This window comes from Dreissena polymorpha, chromosome 7, assembly GCF_020536995.1.
Source record: "Dreissena polymorpha isolate Duluth1 chromosome 7, UMN_Dpol_1.0, whole genome shotgun sequence".
Classification (NCBI taxonomy): domain Eukaryota; kingdom Metazoa; phylum Mollusca; class Bivalvia; order Myida; family Dreissenidae; genus Dreissena; species Dreissena polymorpha.
Window position 1 is genome coordinate 94,759,748 of NC_068361.1, and position 23,047 is coordinate 94,782,794.

The window sequence follows — 23,047 nt, forward strand, 5'->3', positions numbered from 1 at the left end:
CATTGAACTCTTCTTAGATGTCTTCCAACATAGCATAAATGTGAGTTGGCATGGTACATTTTTATATGTGAGTTGAACGCACATATATGTGAGATGATACGGTACACATGTATTTACATATTTGAGCAGTAAGCGTGTATACATGAGTTGTAACCATACAATAATATACATGTATTTGAACGCAAACCTTTTAAATATGTACACACATAATGATATCCGTCGTTTATGTACACGTATTTTTCATATTTTATTCATCTTTGCGCGTGGAACGACGCGTTTAAGTGTGTGAAGTACTAAGATGCAAATTCACAGCATAATCGTTTCGCAGTCTAGAATGTTCAGTTTTATTAAGTTAAAATACAGATTGGTTTTAAACGTTTGTGCGACATATAATTTGGAAAATCGATTTTTCATACGTGTATTGCATGTATTGTTTTAAGGTTAAAATGAGACGTGTGCATTTAGTGCATATGTAAATGATATGCAAACACTACTACATTTGATTGAACTGTTACATGTAAACACGAACCGTTACGATGCATTTACCCTAATCGTCATGCTACATAAAGACATTTTTATGTTAATGTGCGTAAGAACCGTTACACACTTGTACATAGTGACAATGTCACACGACCTGCTAAGATGTACTTGTATAAAAATGTAAATTTAACAGGAACCGTAATGTTACATACAAGTACAAGTATGTTTATGTAAATGTACACAAGAACCGTTATGTAAAATCAGAATAGGTGTATATTCATACATTAATGAACGATGGTATTACATTGATAAAAGTTTAACTTTGGTTGCAATCAGTATGTTAATCACTTATGAACACAATTTTGTTGAACACGTACGAGCATAAATCGTTCAGGGAATGACACTTAAACATTTATAATGTATTTTGACAAACACGTTTATATAGACACAGCAACTGACCACTTTAATACAATTGTTCCTAATGTCATGGTGATTTAAACTCATTTACCCTTCCTAGCAGTATTATGGAGTGTCCTTGACTCTGCACACGTGGAGCATTTGGGTCCTCAGCAAATCGTTTATGCGTACGTTTGTCCGCTGAAAAAGAAAAACATAGTTGTCCATGCGAATATTAATAAACATGTAATACTCGACATATAGATAATCTTGTGTCTTGTATGCAATAAAGCGCGTCTTTTGTAAATATTAATACTCCTTTCCATGCTTTTAGTTACCAATGAAAAAGCTGTTATCTTGATATGTGTATATCAATTCTTGTTTAAGGCTTGTGAAAATTAAGTTGTCTTACATGAGGTTTATTGACTTATGATTGAATCCATTTCGACGCTAAAAAGATGTCAACTATATATATTTATATGACCTGATCATGTTATGCTTAAATGACAGTTCGAATCGTCCAGTCATGTAAATAAACAATGAATTCTTATAAAATTGGCACTGATCTCCATGCTACTAATATTTACAAATTTGATATGCAATATCACAAAGTTGTGTTTGGCCACATTTAATATTTGACCTTAACGGTTGAATTTGACCTTTGAAGTAAGAAGACAGATGTTACATACGACACATCATCTTCTCGTGGTGGACATGTGTGGTAAGTTAATTAAATGGCACGATGAATGACAGAGTTACGCTTGTATGACGGATTGAGACTGTTGACGTCTTAATGAAACCTTGACCTTTGAGGCGGGGATACACGCGACACACCGCCTGCTCAAGAATGTCAATTTTGGTATGCTATTTTGAAATTGCATGATGAATGACAAAGCTACAGTCCTAATTCGACTTTTGACTTCTTAGTGTGTACTTGACCTTTGAGATAAGGAGACGGTTGTTATACACGACACGTTGTCTCATAATGGCAGTAATTTGTGGTAAGTTGTTTTAAAAGAGCATGGTGATAACAAAGTTACAGTCTGGATCAGCTGTTTTATGACAAAATTCGACATTTGACCATGTAGTGTGACCATGACCTTTTGAAGTTGGAAGACGGTGGTACACGCAACACACCGTCTTATGATAGTGATCATATGTGGTAAGCTCCTTTATAATTGCACGATCAATGACAAAGCTTAAGTCCCGATATTATTTTTATGTCCACATTCGAACTCCTAGTGTAACCTTGAATATTGAGGAAAAGAAACGGGTTTTATACGCGACACGCCATTTCCTCACGATGGTCATTGGTGGTAAGCTTCTTTACAATTGCACGATAAATAACTAATTAACATTCCGGACAAGCTGTTTTATGCTTCATTTTGACATTTTACCTCTATGAACATGACCTTTGAGGTAGGAAAACGGCTTTTACATGCCTCACGTCGTCTTAATATAATGGTCATTTGTGGTAAGATATTCTAAACTTGCACGATGAACGACAAAGTAACAGTCTGCATAAGCTTGGACGAACGCCCATACGCACGTACACACTCGACCATTGTGGCTGCTATATCGAGTCTTCTACAAGTTGGCTCGACAAAAATAAATATTAGGTACTTTTATATTTGTTTTCATTTTGTTTTTCATTTAAGATACTTCAACAGCAAAACTAAAGATAACTAGAAATGGCGCGGCCTCGGCCGACGCGTATCCCCACGTCGCATGTTGTTAGTAATGTCATCCAGTTAAATTTCAAAGTCATGCATATTTTCAATTCCCAATAATCAACATTGAATTATGAAGTAAAGTGAAAAAAACTTGAGATGTGTTTGTCAGAAACACAATGCCCCCTACTGTGCCGCTTTGAAGCCATATATATGACCATTGACCTTGAAGGATAGCCTTGACCTTTCACCACTCAAAATGTGCAGCTCCATGAGATACACAAACATGCCAAATATCAAGTTGTTATCTTCAAAATTGCAAAAGTAATGGGCAATGTAAAAGTCTTCAGACAGACGGACAGACAGACAGACTGACTGACCAACAGACAGACGGACGGACTGACAGACAGTTCAAAAACTATATGTTACCCTTCGGGGGCATAAACAAGTTATGGCGATGTTAAAGTTTTCGGACAGACGGACAGATGCCACATATCTGACATTTGACCTTGAAGGATGCCCTTGACCTTCACTTTTCACCATTCAAAATGTTCAGCTCCATGAGATGCACGTGTATGCCAAATATCAAGTTGCTTTCTTCAATATTGAAAAAGTAATGGCCAATGTTAAAATTTTCTGACAGACGGACAAACCCAATATATTTGACATTCGACCTTGAAGGATGATAAAGTTGTCAGACGGACGGATAGACAGACAGACAGACGGACGGACAGACAGTTCAAATGCTATATGCCACCTTTCCGGGGGCATAAATATATGATAATGAATGACATTGCTATGACCTTGACAAGCTCATATATGGCCATATTTGACTTTTGAACTCCAAGTGTGACCTTGACCTTGGATATATCGGCGTAAATATTTCGCGTGACACACCGTCCAATGATATGCCAAATGATTTTAAAATCCCACTATGAACGACATAGTTATGGCCGGGACAAGATCATTTATGGCCATTTTTTGGGTGGGCGTGGTCTTTGTGGGCGGGGCGACCCAGGGTTGGAAATGGGTCCATGCATTGTTGAGATTGACCTTATTGTCATAAGAGATGTGCAGTATCAATTTGAAGTAAATCCGTGTAGAAATGAAGAAGTAAATATAAAATAACATAAAAAAATGAGTGAAAATCTCTGAACCGGCCCCACCCCAACCCCCATAACTTTTGACCCAGGGGTAAGATCAAAATTCCAAATAGTGCAGGGTCGCACATATGCTCATAGCTACCATGTTTGTAAGTTTCAAGGTTCTTGTGCTTATAGTATAGGAGGAGATAGTGGCCAGGACGGACATACGGATGGACAGACGGCGGAGATAACCACAATATCCCCACGCTTTTCAAAAAGCGAGGGGATAACAAGAAATGTATTCAAAGGCCACGGATGCCCCCGCGATTCCGTAGATTAACGAAACGGCGGACAATTTGAAATTATACCTTCAATATCCTACGTTTCCGACATGTTGCTGTTGACATTTAAGCGTGATGTGATGATCATTAGAGCAAACTTATATTGAAATCACATCGTGCATAAAAAGTTATGGGTCGGACATCAGCATGCACATTGACTAAAAACGTATAGAGACTATGCACAATCTCATCGTCCACTGTGACCATGACCTTGAAGGGAGTGACATGGTTTTGTACGCGATACGTCGTCTTAATATGATGATCATTTGCATCAATTGATTTAGAAATCCCATTACGTTCATCAAAGCTATGAACCGGACATGAAATATCACCCACATGCACAAACGGACATGGGTCACACTATATACTCTTTCGCAATTATCATTGCGGGGGCTTATTAAACTTATAGATAACATACTTTTTTGTCATGGTCTTTTACGTGTTTCTTCTGGATGCCACTGTCCTGACGATTCCCTAATATTCATTTGTGTGACCAAGGTCTGCATATCACGATTATCTACGTTATGAGGTAATCAAAGGCAAATACATTGAATCAGAACACTAGAAGGTTGTATACATATTAAGGGCATTCTTTAAAACTATTATGATTACAAATAAAATTTCCTTCTAAAATAATTCACCTTCATCAAACTTAATACTTTTCATAGCCAATGTAAAAAAATCCATTAATGGATACTATTTCTGGTTTCCAAGTCACGATTTCAAGTAGTGAAGTAGTCTTACCTGAAGCTCTACAATTTGTTGTTGAGTGTGCCAATTTCGAAGCTTGAACGTTTTAATTCGAAGTTTATATCACATTATTATCTAATGTTAAATGGAAATGTCTCCAGTTAGATTTGTTTGTCCGTGTTTTTAAACAATGCAATAGCATTCTTATAGAAATAAAAAAAGATCAAATTGCTATGATATTCTCATTTTTTGATGTATACTTTTTGAAATGCGATAGCATTTTGACGAGAGTTTAATAATAAAGCGAATCATAACGCTCCACGATATGCTAATGCGAATGTAAAAACGAGAAGTACTCGGAAGAAAAATAAAAGCGTAACGTTTCAAAAAAACAAAAATTCAAAGAACAGCCATGTGGTCTATGATTAAACTGCGAGTTGTAGAGAATGATTGATGCAAACCAAAGCTATTGGGCACATGTTTCTACGGCAGCTATAATGATAAAGCAATATAATTAAATTAGACGGTATTCCATATGATTAAATAAAAACAGCGTTCACCTTTGAAACCAAAGTTTTTTGTCATTATTCTTGACATTTTCCTTTTCATTTATATGATTTTTGAGGATATAATACTATGATAAATATAATGTCAATTTGATAAACAACTCAAACAATTTAAAATAGGCGGGCTTTTCATCGTTTAGTCATTCAATATATATATATATATATATATATATATATATATATATATATATATATATATATATATATATATATATATATATATATATATATATATATTTATATTTATATATATATATTTATATATATAATAGATAACACATTGCTATTTTCAATTAAGGTTTTGTATTTTCCGTATACGATTCGCATTTGAACATTCTTTTTTAGGGTCACATCTCTACCTTATTAGCGAATAAATCTAAAGCAAACTTTAATCTAAATGTTAACTTTTATTGCTTACATTAAACTAAACATAACACTTCTACATTTCAATGATGCACAAATAACAAGATATTATTATCCAGTCGATTTCGTCCAAAACGAATACGATAATTTGTCCATCCTAGCAACAAGTAAGAAGATACTAAACTAATTACCTTTCTTTCCTTCGCATTGTTGTGGAATTTCCTTACTTCTAAGTTCGTCAATTTTATAGAACATAAATGTATTTATGATATTAAAATATTGTTATGTATACATATTTCTGTTGTTAACAATTATTTTCAAATTATGAACCAGACGTTACAAAGCATTACATTTAATAAACTAAAATTAGATAACCATCCAACTCGTTGAAAAAACTTACGCGCTTGAATTGACACTCCAATTTTTTCTGTACGCGGAAATATAGTCTCTATATCTACAACCGTTGTTATACTATAATACTATTTGGTTCATAATGCATACAACTATACAAAAAGAAATTCATACAATAATATAAGTTTTTATAATTAATTAAAGAGCATGCTAATTCAGTGACACTACTTTCAAAATATTTGACATAATTTAAAAAAACTTGCCTTATCTTTATCTCAATGGACTATACCAACTATGGTGAAAACGGCAATGATATGATTTCCTTCTTCGTTAATAACAGGTTCCTTATAGAAAACTTATTTATCGTTTGTATCTTATCCTCTATGTCATTGAACGCAATCTCCTGTAGTTTCAGCTGAACAACCGGCATCTCACGCGATATGCCTAGCTCGCCAAGCTCAGATGATACAAAAGAAATAAATGTTGTCCTTTGCATTTCATCATATGGACCAGGTGTGTCTAAAATATAAGTAGCTTGCTTCAGCTTTTCTTGGCATTTTTTGATGTCGTTTGTCGTCATATGTGTTAACAATTGATAAAAAACTCACAGCCCAGGGATCTTTGCAACTCTTCTTCAGTGCCATTTACATCGAGTTGTTGAAATAAATCGAAGTCCTTAATCCATTTGTTCTGTGTGGTTTTGCTGATTAATTTAGAAACACATCTGTTTATGATAGCTTTTATTTCGCCAATATTATGTTTTCTTTTCGTTTAGAATAAACGAAGTAATAGTCAAACGAATCAAAGCTTTCCGTGTGGAAGTTATTGTGTAAAAAAACTGCCAGCAGCTCATCCGTTTCTGTCCATTTGAGACAAAAAGTATTTTCCGTCTGCGATAAAATACAAATCTCATTTATCCGACACTCATATCTATTACCACGTGCATTAAGAACAGGAGCTAAACAAAGTGGATATTTCTTCAAACCAACTTTATTTATTAGCGAATCCATGTATTCATCCACGTGTTTAACTGATATGATATCTCCGCAGTCTAGAAGCTGCACAAACCGTTCATGGCCTTTGATGACTGTTAACGCTTCACTATTACACTCTTAGCACGCCGTTGGGCATGGGTCGCCGCACATACCAATGCAGAAGTGTCCACAAGGAAGTACGTTTTGGCACAATTCATCGCATCTGCTTCTGTCGCATATCACACCACATTTCTGTTTACATTGTTTATGCTTGCACTGCGATGCACATGGTTCTAAGCATAACACATTTTCGTTACACTTCTGTTTATATTTAAGATGAGAGCCTTCGCGTTTACGTGTTTTAGCGCATGGCTTGCATTGATTACAATAAGCACTACAGATATGCCCAATTGGCAACAATTTTTGGTGCACAATGATTTACACTTTTGATGACGTCTGCCCTTTTGAAACGTTATGCAATTTCCTGTGCATGGATGTCCACATGGCAACAATACATCACAAACAACATTGCAACGCACTTCATGACGTTTAGCACAAGAACTAACCTTTTCTCCCAATGTATCAACACAATAATCGGACGTAACGTTGCTATTATTGTCCCCGTATATACATGTGCACGAATGAAAGCAGTCCATAATAAGTCCACAATCATGAGCACATGGTTTTTTGGCTTTGTTATTTTCATGACATTTTTTTTCATCGAGATGGCCACATTATGTTCGCGTATATTGGACAATAGAAAGACAAGTTTCACATTCTTCATAACATTGTTGCATTAATGACCACATGCTAGTAATTTATTGCATTCATGTGGGCATCCGTTGTTTCGACGAAAACATGGTACTTGACTACCATGTCCACATTGATGGTATAATACAGTGACATTAATTATACAAGGTTCACATGGATCTGAGCATTTTTTTTACAAATATGTTTACACGTTATACGATTTTTGCGTGGTACTAAACACATACAACTTTCAATCGAATCAAAACACTTTATTACAACTGTATGTTTACACTTGGGCAAAGTAACAATAATTTCTTCAGTACACATTGATAAGGCTTTAAAACACTGTGTTTGACATTTGTGACCGATTCCACATTTTTTCAAGCAAGGTTGTTTGCTTTTATATTGCTCATGATCGAGGTCTGTTGGATGACAATTTCGTATACACACGTAGTCACATTTTAGTTGAGCATTGCATTTCCTCTTGCAGCCACCTTCTGGTAGGCATTGAAAATCATGTTTAGACTTCACGTGATGCTTTGTTTCGGAATTCCTTTGACAAACGATTGTTACTAAATCACCTACCATTTCATTTGATTTCATAAGGTTTATGATTGATTGCCATTCTCGATGGTTCCAGTTGCATAAAGCTTTGGTGTTACCGATCATATACACTCCTTCGTTAGCTCTTGATAAAGCAACACAAATCCGGTTTCTTTGGCCAACAAAACCTATCGTCCCTGCTTCTTACAAAAGATAACAATACATTTTCACTTTCCTCGCCTTGGAAATCATCTTCATCATCTATTCTGATTTTTCTGGGTTTGTTAATTATTAATGCACTTATTTTATAAACCTGACCCTTATACAAAGTTAGAATTGCAATATCCGAGTTGCTGTAACCCTATTGTAGAAAATACTTGCAAGGTGCAACTAGAAAGTCCGCTTCGTGGATGTTCACTTTACTTTTTGAATCTCTTTGTTCGTACTCTGGAATTTCATGGTGTGTCACTATTTTCGCCGCCAAAGTTATTATTTTGAAAATTACAAGGTGACACAACGTGTGCTGGTTCAAGTTCAAGCCAGCTACTGATGACTGGACATTTACTTAGGTGCTGACGCCATTTAAATTGAGCATTGGTAATCCCCATCTCATCCTTAAAAATGTCTTCACGTAAAATCAATTTTTTCATTTTTTTTAATTATTGGACATTTAAATCAACCTGTAACGACTTTTTCTTTTGCCACGCATTTGATTTTAATCTCTTTAATTTTGCAGGTATCTCTCGACGTTACAGTAATGTTATATTCTTCTAAAGATTTATTTTGGCTTCTTCCACCAAACCTTACCACATTTTTTGTGAATTTTAGTATCACTTCTAGAAATTGATCGAGTGCGTGATTGGTGTAGCATACAATCATCATTTGACCGGTCCAATGATCTCTATTTTTAAGAAGTATTTCAGCTATTTTCAAACCAATATACGTCTTTCCACATCCGGGTGGGCCCTGAATCAAGCTTAACTCTTTTGATAGTGCAGTTTAGAAGGCATTGGTTTTCATCAATATCCAGTTCCTCTGGCAAAGGCCATTCTTTATCCAACACTGTCGTTCCTTCAGGCTGGTCATGTTCACCGTTGTCAACTTTCTCAGATGGTAAAGATCTCTCGGAATCGACATTTTTGCTTTGGACAGCATGTAATAAGGTTTGGTTTTGAGATTTAATATTATGTTTTAAGTAGTACTTTGTCGTAGGTTTGAGATAAGTAGGCGGGTGCACTATTTTCGAACAATGTACAATATACTTTTGAAATGGTAGAAGTTTGCCTTCACTTTCCAACTGGACAAAGCTTTGTAAAACTTTAAAAACATGCGGGTACGATTCAAGATATCCATTAATTGGTTCAATCATTGTTATTGGAAGATGAAATATTTTCCATATGACTTCAAAAAGAAAATTTCAAACCTTCGCATATAGTTCTCCAGCGTGAATGTTTCTTTTTGAAAAAGTGCCAAAAGTATGTCTAAAAGTTATCGGTAGATAACGCAACAAGAGTGCCACATTTTTAAAAGCTATCGTTTGTTCGAGTAATTTTTCCCCTATATGAGAGTTCATAGTTTAAGCCATCTTCGAATACCGGGCGTGATAATGACATCCCACAATACACACGAACATCTTTGTCGTATGTATGGTTGTGTTTGTGTGATTTATTTTCATGCTTAGGTGCTTTATTATGTTTGTACTGACATATTCCCTCGCGTAACGAGTTTATATAATCTTCTCTTAACTAATTAAAATGTGTTTCCAGTTAATGAAAAGTGTTGTCAAACGGTTAAGATACAGTGTTTTCATGCAAGAGAGGTAGTGGGTCGTTTTCAATGTCATACATCGTTGGTGTGATTGATTTCGTTGAGAAATCTTGCTAACTTTGTTTTGACAAGATAGTTGTTAGTTGTGTATGCAATTTACTAATGATGTTCTGTGGTTCGCGGAGACTCATCGGCTCATTTTGACCATCGTTTCTAAAATAAATACAACACACTTCTGTTTCTTTTTTAATTTCACGGCATGCAATTGTTGGACGCCGAATTCTAGAACTTCCTCTTGCTCTAATAATCTTGCAATTTCTTTTCGAGAAGAAAGTGTCGATGAACTATCAAACACTTTCGAAAGTAAACTGAAAAATATATCGGCATAATGGCTGTTTTCTAGTACTAAGCGTTTAAATTTCTGAGTAGCGATGGATCGTGTGCGAGAGTTATTGCGACTATACCGCTATCTTCATTCCAAAGATATATCATCACATTAACATCGTCTTCCGTTCTATAACAACATGCATTAGTATAATGTTCAAGGGACTATGATATCGCATTGGGCCTTTTGAGTGAAATGCCTTTAAAACTAAATAAAGATATATACAATGATATTACAGTAACAGTTAAGCAGGGTATATATAATAATACAAATGCAAACCCTCATACCGGTTTAAACCCCCGATTCTCCAAAATCCTTTCCAAAGCGGTGATCACAATCAATTTTGATCATGTAAGGATCGTCGTTTGTGTTTTGTTATAAAAGTAGAGACTAACAACAATAATTTCTCTCCTAATAAGAGTTTCTTGAGTATCATCTTTTTTATATTTTGTTTTAAATTTGACGACACATTTGTGAGCTTTTTAACGCATTGTCTTCTACACTTATGGGTATGATTCCTGCGTCGCGAGTTCGACGCTTGCTTAGGATTTTATTGTTCTGACAGTTTTTTTATATTTATCAAAAGTCTCATTGTTAACGTTATTATATTGCATTTGATTTATTTAATTGATGACATACAAATGTCTTTATCAAACGTCTTTCTAATGTATACTATATGTATATGTTAGGATTAAGTCCGAGGCCACACGCTAAAATTTGAAAAAAAACAATACATTTTCATATCTGAACCATTTAACCAATTGTATACACAATATATATATATGTTTTCAAACAAGTTACAAACCAAAATAGAAACATAAAAAAACTGTTGCACGCAAAAAAGTAACTGACTGATTTGTAAGCATCAGATGTAACACACAGAATGTTTTGTCAGAATTGTATATTGATTTTTAAAATATGAGAACGCAACAGACTTTTGTACTCCAGTAAAAAAAGACGTATTGATGTATTGTATACGTTTAAAGCTTTGTGAAACCTTCATCATCGGTTTGCGATTTCTGTGCATATTTGATTTTTTGCCACAATGGAACTTTTGTTTGTCTCGTGAACAAGAATACACGGGAAGGTTTCTGTCTCAAATAAGATAAGAGTACTTTTGTCGGAATGAAATGTATTAAACGTATGCAAAATGCAAAAGGTAATTATTCGTCGTTTTTTAACTTCCTTTAATACCCCCCCCCCCCCCCTCTGAATTCCGAATACCGAACAGCAGCTGGGGTAAATTTATTTGTTTCGTTGCGTAACTTTACCTTTGTGCAAACCGACCATTGTGGAAAGTGTGCCCATTAACAAATAACGTGAAGCTTGGCATGCGTTACCCTATTCTGATTAATATGGGCACAAGTTTGACACCATTTTACGACACAAGATACGAATGTATAGTAAATAATAAGTTGAATGTTCATTTCATATTAAGTAATTGTGAACAACTCTTTGAAACCCTGTGATAATTAGCATGTTTTGTTTATTTTTAAATTTAACAACTTATTTGTGGATGTGCATTTTCTCTTACTATACGTTAAAAATGCAATGTATTGTTAAATTATAGACCATGTATAATTTGTTATCTTAAGACATATATCATCGTCATATGCCATGTTTGAATCAATCTTAATAAAACGTATGTAAACTGTTCACACGTATAGCTTTACAGATGAAAACGTTTCCCTTTAAAAGACCTTGGTCAAGAGTATCAATTGTAAAACCTCTTACGATCTTTTTAAAGCATAATTTGTATACACAAGAGATGTGTTTGTCAGAAACACACTGCCCAGACCGCCCCGCTTTATTTTGTTTTGACCTTTGGCCTTGAAAGATGACCTTGACCTTGACCATTCACCACTCAAAATATGCAGCTCCATTAGATACACATGTATGCCAAATATCAAGTTGGTATCTTCAATATTGCATTAAAGTTTTCGGACGCACAGATTAACAGACTGACTGACGGACAGTTCAACTGCTATATGCCACCCTACCGGGCTTTATTGCATTTGCCTTAACCCCCCAGTAAAAACGGAAATCCCTGAAAACTGGACATTTACCCGGTCCGGTTAGTGGTCGGTATAGAGGTAGGTCACTGTATGTTCCCGCTTGAACATAGCTGATAAAAGTGGTGCAGATGTATTCACCACGTGTGTAACAAAATATAGTTTTTACGTTCTTTGTTTACATTCTTCCACTTATCTGTTATGTGCAAAGTTTAATCAAAAGTTTTTTGATATAAAACGTGTATTTACCCACTTTAAAGGTTCTTTATTATACGTTAAAACTACATGTAGTTTACCTGTTTCCGGGTCTTCCATGGTGATATATATTGCGAGGGCCTCGAATTCGGGGTCTGTTTTTCGAAATGTCTCGTATCTTCTTTTGCGATTTCCACCGCGTCCTTGGCCCCGTCTGTGTACGTACCCATATTTCGGAGTGCGTTGATTTCCTCCATTTCTAAATCCTCCGCGAGATCCTCGACGTTTTCTGTTCATGTTAAATTTCTGTTCCGAGAAAGCATGTAAACTATTTACATCCACATTTTTTTTTTATATAACCCCTTTCGCGCGACTTCCGTACATTATTATTATCATTAAACATTAACCGCCCATTGTAAAAGATCCTTTACACACTAATATCCATTCATTTCCGAAGGTACATAGTTAATAACTGTATGTTTATCTGCATTAATTCATTCAATAGTTTATTTACACATCCACATTTCAAGTGCCCCCGCATAACCATATGTAAACAAAAACCTGACAGTGGCACACGTTATATTAACCAGTCCCTATCAGCTGATCCGATAACATCATTTTTTGGAAATCACTTTCTTTAATTTTTGAAAAATATAGTGTAAAATGACGCATAATTAGCGGAATTTCAATATTGTGTCGCTTATAAAAAAGGGATTGGTCATGTGTATATGAAGCGGACTTAAACGAACAACGGGTCTGCATAGTGATATTAAGACAAGTCAATTTTATTTACTGTGCAAGTCTGTGAAAAATATTACAAAAACATAAGCTCTACCTACCTTTTGAAACCGACTTATGTTAGTACATACTTAATATATGTTGTAGCACATAATAAAATAGTATTTAATATATAATTCTTCGCTACTTAAAATCCATTATTATTATTACTAATATTATATATCATAAATGCGTAAACTGATTTGAATGTATACCAGAGATGAAAAGATCATTGTTGCATCACACATGAAATTAAGTTCATTTTATTATAATGCATAAAGGTAAATACAATATTTTTTTAAGTAAAATATTGTATAGACATAACTACACATGATTAACCCTCTATGTGTTCTATAATTATTAATTAAACGTACACAATGTAATCTGTTTGAGAAATCTATTTCTATCCCAGGAGCTACATGAGCAATCATGCCCGACAAACTGGAAATCAGGGAACGGCATTAACTTAAACTTGATGTATTTCAGAAATTATCACCAAGAAAATTACATAACTAACACAACTTTCATCAAATGCAACTTAATGAACTTATATGTAATGTCTTTTAAAAAATCCAAACGTTTATTTGTGTCGCTGTTTAATTTCATATAAATTCAATAACTCGAATTCAGTGCCCCAGATAATTATTTGGGCAATAGGGTTTTCACCACTTGATTTAGAAAAATAGGGTGGTTTTTCAGTTTTTAAATAGGTTGAAAAAAGTTATTTACATTTATTCCTCAACATCATTGCCGCTTTACTTGTGTTGCACAGACTGGGTGCAGTGTGCACATTTCAACTTTTTTTTCAGCACCATCAACGTCAACAATTTCTAACCAGGGATATGACTTTTTCTACTGTTGACAGGTTTTTTCAATCACGGACTTTCCGTTATGATTTTGACTGTCAACTCGCTACTTTAAACTGCTGCATACACAGTTTCTAACAAATCGATAACACGAATGATTCGGCACATATTCGCGCTTGCCTACTTGGTTGGAAAAAGTTTGCGATCGACATATATTTAGCGCAACAATCGCGGACGTCTTTCGACCTCGTTTAGACATTTTTATTACGCACCGTTATAGAAACTGAAAGTACAGACGCTTTACAAATACATGCACGTCGTAAATATTTCGGTCAGACGCTTAATTTGCTATGAAATTTAGTCCGCATAGCGTTCGAATAACTTCGACTGTTTTGCTCCTTCATCATCCAGGCGCTTACTAACTTTCGAATGAATAAAATCTTCGGCGTCGTACGAAAATTATTCCAATGAGAAATAACCGATATTGAGCAAAGCATTTTCGATCGAGACTTGTATCGTATGCATCAAATTTAAAGAATAAGCGTTAAAGTCTAATTGATTGCGTTTTCAATACGCAGTATATTGAATTTCTTTGCGTTTTTAAACAAATTTCATAGAGTGAAAGACGCGGATACGCATCTTATCTGGGGCACTGCTCGAATGATAGAATCATCATCCTATTATTAATACTTAGTCATGTTCTATGTTACGTTTTATACATGTTATACAGGGAGCGATACACTAGACAGATTTTATCATTTTTAGAAAACGACAGAATGGGTTTGTGAGCTTTACGAAAAATTATTTCAGTACATCAGTACAGTTAAAAAAGTGATAAGTTTACATGAAACGAATACAACAAGCATATAGCAAATATAATTAACACCGACGCATACCGGTATACAATCAGAACAATGACAGAGAATGGTAGAGTACTGATAACCTTCGTCCGTATTCTAAAAGCCGTGGTAAATCTCGAAGCGGTGGTGGTGGTGGTGGTGATGGTGTTGGTGGTGGTTGTGGTGGTTGTAGTGGTGGTGGTAGTCGTGGTGGTTGTGGTGGTGATAATAAAGCTGTTGCTGATGATGATGATGCTTCTGGTGCTGCTGCTGCTGCTGCTGATGATGATGATGATGCTGCTGCTGATGATGATAATGAAGATGATTATGATGATGATGATGATGATGCTGCTGCTGATGATGATGATGATGCTGATATATACTTCTACTTGGACGCCCTGTAGTCGCTTTTTGGTGTGAAGACCGAAGTTGGGTTTACACCAAAGTGCGGTACTACAGTGCCCTTTGTTTCTACAATAGCGAACAACTTCAGCGCATTCAGCGCTTTGATGAACTCGACCGAAGGTGTTTATTTATTTGATGCTTTCCGGTGGTTTATAGAGAAACATCAGTGAATTAAAACTGATAATTTTATGGTTTCAAACAATGAAATTATCGATAATTTTTTACTGTTAACTGTGAAATGACGTCATTATTTTGACGAAATGACGTCGTAATCCCTACGACTTTCTTTAGTTAAACTCTTTAACAATGTATATAATATGTGAAAAAGCATGAAATAAAAAGAAAATGTGTTGGATTCGGTGGATGCGACTGATATAAATTATATTGGCCCGCCGGGCCGATTTTTTTATGTCAGAAAAAAATCGGATCGCGCAACGTCAACTGAACATACTGGCGTCCGTATTCAGTCTTTTCCAACGGTGATTAATAAAATAAAGCCACAAATTGACGGAATAATAAAAAAAGATAATTAAACGTATTAGAATGATGAAAAAAGTATCGATTGCATCTAAGACTGTACTGTTGATTCGATTGATGACACTATTTGAGCTTTAAGTTTAACAGAAGTCATCCAACATCAAAATTTAAAAAACGACAATCTTACCTCGATGACAATTTTAATCCAATGCTTATAATAATAAAATTACAACGATATGCACTTCATTTGCGGTTTTTCCACCCATTTATCTTAATCTATTTCAAACTACACTTTTAAAACGTTTTACAAAATCGAATGATTGGTCGGAGTGATTTATTTTATTCCTCTTGAACTTTAAGTTTCCCATTATACATTACAAATACACAAACCGAAATACGTTTTTGATTCGTTCAATGCTTTTTTAAAATAAATATTTTACTATTAAATTAAACAGCGTTCGAATTATTGTCACTAAAATCAAGAGTGTCAAGCTTAAAGCAGTGTGTTTCGTCACATAAATAACGTCACACGAGATACGTCATAAATGTCGTAATCAGTTGAATGAAAAAAAAGTACGTTTCGAACTTGTGTTAAAAAGTATTCATGTTCCAATAAAATCAGAATTTGGGTTAATGACCGTATACCTTTTTTTCATTAAATATACCCAAACAGGTCATGTAACGCATCTTATCTAGCCCGGCTCGGCAAGTAATATTGCTGAAATGTGGAGAATCCCTTGCCCGTGATTAATATTTGTTTTCAGTCCTTTTGAAACAATTTTAAATTTTTAACACCCCCCCCCCCCCGCGTTACGAAGTAGAGGAGGTATACTGGAATCACAATGGACGTCTTTCCGCCTGTCTCTCAATGGACACAAACATGTAAGCAGGCGTTCTACTACACTTTTACACGTACACCATTCGCACTTGCAGGCATGGTTGTGTATTCGCGATTCGTATCGTCGTATGTTAAAAATTGCTAAATATATGTCCGTTTGTCAACTTACATCTGAAGGCCCAAATGTTCAATATTTTGTATGTACAATTGCATTATTGTTATCTACAAACATTGTAAAAAATGTCCCTGGGTTAAAAACTCGCAAAGACCGAGTGTCCCATCGTTCAATGCTACACCTTGCTACATATAACTGCATGCGGCATAAAGGGGTATTTGTCACTATTGTGACAAGTTTTAGTTTATATTGTGCATGGTTTTCTCTCGTGTTTTTCAGGGGTAACATCCCAAACTCTGTTCACTTCGACATCTTCAAATGAGTTACGAGCACCCCCGAGATCCTGTTCAATCTCCCGGTCACAAACTGCTTTACGGACTGTATCCAGAGTCTAGGGGTGTGGCCTGACACACACGTTGTCGCCTACGACCGCTTGGGACCCATTTCAGCCTACAGGACGTGGTGGATGCTCCGGGTGCGTATACCAAGTGAACATTGCGTCGCTTTCTGAGAAAACAGGGCATAATTCGTGTGCGTAAAGTGTCGTCCCAGATTAGCTTGTGCAGTACGCACAGGCTAGTCAGGGACGACACTTTCCGCCTAAATTGGATTTTGCTAAGAAGAGACTTTATTTAAACGAAAAATGTCACAAAAGCGGAAAGTGTCGTCCCTGATTAGCCTGTGCGGACTGCGCACTTTGCGCAAATGCATTATGCCCAGTTTTCTCAGAACACGTCTCCATAACCTCCTCTTTTAAAGTGACGTGCATAGCTATTGTTACTATAATTTTGACCTCCTCCCGTTATTTTTTTTGTTTAATGATTTTGTTCAATAGAGTTTCATTAGTCCTCCATAATCTTTGTTGCGCACTATTTTCTTCAATATCTTTTCACTCAAATGAACGGAACGTTTTAAGCTGTTCAGGCACAACAAGATTTCGGTCCTGGACGGCGGGTTTCGAAAGTGAACAAAAGACGGACATGACGTCATAACAGAGGTGCCAGACGTTAAGTTAATGTAGAACAACGAATAAACAAGGTTTGTAGTCTTGGGATAATATAACAAAAACATATTTCACCAGCGCCGTCATTTAATTTGTGCGAAACTACTTATCAGACTTAATCATTATTTAATAATTTAAATTGCTTAAATTTTACGCACTTTGTTCATACGTTCGATGAATGTTTGCAGAAACGTTCATCACAAGTACTTACATAAAGTAATCGAATGAACCTTTCAGCGCTCTGATTGTGTTGCGAAACTCAACAAGAACTACCTTCGCACATTCGATGACGTGTTGACGAGCCTGAAATCGCACCGAGAACAGATGGTTGATTTCAGGGCGGTCTAAAACGGGGTATGGGTGCCACAAGTGTTTGCTTAGACTGAGACTGAAGCATGCATTTCGAATCGTGACAAAAACTAGGCAGGTATGATTGCTCTAATCAGCACAGCATTAATAAAAAGGGGATGCTACGTCGGTTTGTCTACAGGGGATGTAGACGTTGATATTTTAAACGCAACAGAGGAACGATCTCGTCATAGAACTACAACGTTGGTGGGCGATGATACAGATTTGCTCATCTGGAACCTGCATTACTCCGAAACGGAAAATACGACCATCTACTTCAGCTGTAATGTAAACAAATAGTCAAACAAACACAAAGTATATAAAAATATTCACCTTTTGATAGCCATTTTGTGCAATGAGTTGCTCTTTGTTCATGCTTACCAATGCTGTAAATCAAATTTCTTTTTCGTATTTTCGGCATCGGAAAAAGTCAGTTGTTCGGAAATTAGTAAAACCTCTTTCTACCATGAAGTCACGTGCTAGTGCATTCCTGCTTACCATACGAGTCTCAAAAAGACATATTAAATCTTGGCAAATGTTTGAGGGTTGATCTGTTTGGTGGCAAGTCCAATGATTCCTTATTATCACTGCGCCATAACATGTTAACAAAGAAAGTGGCTACTGCCGCAACATTCGTCACTTCTGAGCGACTTCCCCAACATCAAATGCAACAGTTTTCCATATCCAACGTGTATGCATCAAACCATTGTATTGATGGGGATGGCAAATAATATAAAAATGGACTGAATTGGGATGGAAACAGGATAACGACAAAGTAATTCCAATCATGACCGAAAACAAGGCTGAACCTGAAAAACAAGTGAAAATCATCCACTGTAACTTTTCTGTAGGATGTAAATCCTCTCGATGCAGCTGCAGACGCTATGGACTCCCTTGCACTCCCTGCACTGCTGTATGTAGCCCTTGCCAAACTGAAAACTCCAAACAATTCACAAAAGGTCGTTATTGAGGAGGAGGAGGACTACAATGTGAGGCTCTGAGACAAATGTTATGGACACAGTTGATTGTGTATCAAGTGGTAGTTGGCAGCTGAATGTCATCAATTGGATTTCATGTCTATTCAACTGCTTAGTGACACTAACAATTCAATTAAAGTCTTTTAAATCAATGCGTCTGACTAAACAATCATTACGTTTGAGTGAAACAGTTATGGAAATGTGATCCTTCGAATTGTGTCAATAGGCTTTTTTCGTTCGGTCATAGAAAATTAACATCGACCTATTGTGCATATGCAAATAGGTCTTTATATTCAGTGTTCGATTCATGTTTCATGCTGTTAAATACATAACATACTTTAAATAAAATGAAAATTGTATTTGGTATGTTTTCCTCACACCTACACTTATTCATAATTACTTCATCTAAACGAACGTTTTTCAAAGCCGTATTGCGTTTGTTTTATTTGATCGGCATTAAAAATATATAAGGGCTGTTAAAATTTAAAACACCTTTTGCATTTCAGTTCGTCAATGTTTTTCTGTTTACATATGTAAACATTAAAATACGTATTCATCTTAAGGTAAATAAAACCTGAAGGATCTAATCAAGAAGAAACACAAAACCGTTTGAGTGAGACATATGCAAGAATCGAAATAAAACAAAACACACACACTTTCTTTTTTATTGCTATTATGACCAAGCTATTATACTACACATGCACATATATATGTGAATATATATTATATATCATGGCATCTTGAGGCTTTCATTAAAAATAGAATAATTGCGGTAATGCCTTTTAGCTGTATGCGTTTTCAAACGATTTTAAGAGGCATATAGACGGCTTTCTATTCTATAGATTGACATAATTATAAATCTCGAAAAATGGCTATTCCCCTAATGATGCTTTTGTAGAAAACTAAGAAAAGTTATTACAAATACTTAAAAAGCTTTTTTTATACTCGGTTCTAGCAGCCAAAATTAAAATCCCGATTCCAATCCGCGTCATTTTTTATAAACCCTTTTTAACAATTGTGGCAAATGCGCTTATAGGTACTTTATGTACATGTCGTTCAAAGCAATTTAACGCTCCTACGTTTTTGTCACCGAACCAAAAGTATTGACTGAAGGTAATGAATAATTTTACATATATTTTTAATTTAATCTGGGTATCGCCGTTATGTACTCGTATGACGAATCGAATGTTATGTATCATGATTCGATTTAGTTTTCTAAAGCCTCAAAACACCATTTGTAAAACATCTTGTAGACATATTGTATAACTAATTTATGAGACATGCTCACAATTTATTTTATTTTCATCATTTATAGCCTTATCGTGGCAATTCAAAGGACTTTCATTAATTAATTAATACGCAATACGAGAAAAGCATAACGAGGTAGTTCAATAATGCTTCCTCTTTGAGATTACCTTTCGATTACTTTTCGGCTATGCCGACATAACAATACGTTCGTTGTTTACACTTTTCTTTATTTTGTAACTTACTCGCATGTTTTCAAAAACTTCAATTAAACAGCAGGAACAATAATAATCTCCATTGTGTCTCGTTTGTTTTTTGCAAGTTTATCAAGTTCAACTATTGATAACTTATTTGTAAACGAAACTTTCTTTGCATAAGTATAATTCCGTTTCTATTATATCTGTTCTTATATGTTATGAAATATATGAGAACAATTTGAATTGTGCCCTCGTGGCAATCTGTGAACATGTCCCTTAAAAAACTAACAGAAATACGCGAGTAAAACTACAATACACTACTAGAAAACAGTTATGTGTTTTGAGTCTTTAGGTATCTATTATTTAACCATCGGATTATTACACAAACCATTTCACATTCAACATGTGGTTAAGCCTTCGTTTGCTCATTACACAAAACACGAGCGTATGAGTAATTTGGCAAATTAATCTGGAATATACGCATACGAACATATCTGACGTTCATATATGCGAATGATGATGCTCGATTACCGGTCTGACGTTTATTTATACCTAAAGACTCAATACTTTGTTCCAAAACAAAATACATTTAAACACATATTGATCAATTGAAATGCTCTATATATAATCATACAATTACAGCCAAACCAATGTCCATAGTTGTTTGCTTACACGTAAAACAGATTAAAACAAATTGGACGTTATTGTTGTTTAATTTTTGAATTAATAATGTTTTGTTATCATATTTAACATAAATAAGTATCACGTTTAACTGTTTTCCAAAACAGACCTCTTATATTTATAAATAAAAAATTACTTGCACTATGGTTTGCTGATATAGAAGCAAATATTTTCCATAATAACTACTATACGATAAAAAACACAATATAAAGTATATAATACTACTATTAATAATAATAAGGCGAAGAATACAAATCTTTACAGTGTCTGCGTATTTCATTGCAACCACACACGGGACGTTTTAAATCTATTAAGCTAGATGTTTTAAAGAGTTTTTATACGGAAAGATGGCCTTAAAGAACGTTCATATGTGCATATGCATTATTTTCGTATGAACTTAATGACCCGCTTGCACATCTTGAACACAAAGCAGAGGTAAATGCTCAATACATATCCTCTGTTCGTAACACGAGAGTAATACGTTTCAACATTATTAAGCAAACAGTATAATATACATCTTATACAATTCCTTTTACAATTCCACTCGCATCAAGTCCGTAAAGCAAATGCCTGTATATAACAACGTCAATCAAATTCTCATTGTCCGTTCATATTTTTGGACGACTATGACAATACTGACATTTGATTTATCCACCTCTTATTGAGATGTATAATTAACTACAATGTTATTGCATATTAAGATCTGGCGTAAAACACGTGTCATATTATTTCAAGTACAATAAAGTAGGTCCACATATGTGATTGCTTAGTCAAGACACGACAAAAAATATAATATAGTATATCAATCAAATTGTATACATTAGTTATGAAATCAAAATTGCATCATTTTAAATATAATCACAATTCGTTTATTCAACTTACAAGAAGGAGTTATAAACACATGAACATACTACTACACCCAGGCGCAAATTAATTGAGTGCTTCATTATCTGTAGTATATATTAATACTAAGCTAAGAAAAGAAATACGATGACTCAGTATAATTATTCGATGCAAATATATCTCCTTCAGTAACATTCAGCATGTCAAGCAAAATTAGTAGACAGCAAAATAATTGTTAACTTTTAAAGATAGTACAATTTAGATTGCATGAATTGTATTTTGTATAATAGCAGTGTTATCAAATTATACAAACTTTATGTATTTAATTAACGAGTTGATAGACAAGTGTTTGCTATATTTCAATTCAAAGTCAAATAAATTACAAAATACTTACAATATATATGTGGTGAAATAGCATAAACATATTGACTAATACAATGTATTGGAAGAAAACATATTGGGTAATTGGGTATTTTGCATTTAGGTTAATGTTATGTGAGCCTTGATATTTGCTATTGTCCTACGTTTCTTATAGTAATTCAAATGATTCGTGTTTAAAGCACAGAAGTGTCAAAGACATATGTGTATAGTTACTTATACAATCGTTAACTAGTTATTAGGTCTCTTTATTGTGTTCTTATGTTTGTTACTACTAACACACATACGTTTTCAACTCATCTGGAGCACCTCTGTTCTATTGTTCATCAATGCATTATGGTTTACGTACACACATCTACATTGCTTATGGTTAACACAGTTGAATGATCATACAACAATAGTTTGCATATAAATGACACACGTTATCATACAATTGCTCATACCATTATATATTCATAATAATATTTACTACATGAATACATTGGCGTGATGATACAAAAAAACGACATGCAATAAAATACACAAAAACACTAAAGCATGTATGAACTTG

The 23,047-nt window shown here is 34.8% G+C and overlaps 1 protein-coding gene across 5 annotated transcripts in view; it reads left to right on the forward strand.

Moving 5' to 3' along the window:
* The window catches only part of LOC127839008 (zinc phosphodiesterase ELAC protein 2-like), a 264,142-nt gene that overhangs the window by 37,560 nt on the left and 203,535 nt on the right, over positions 1-23,047 (forward strand). The gene's annotated exons all lie outside the window — the stretch shown is intronic.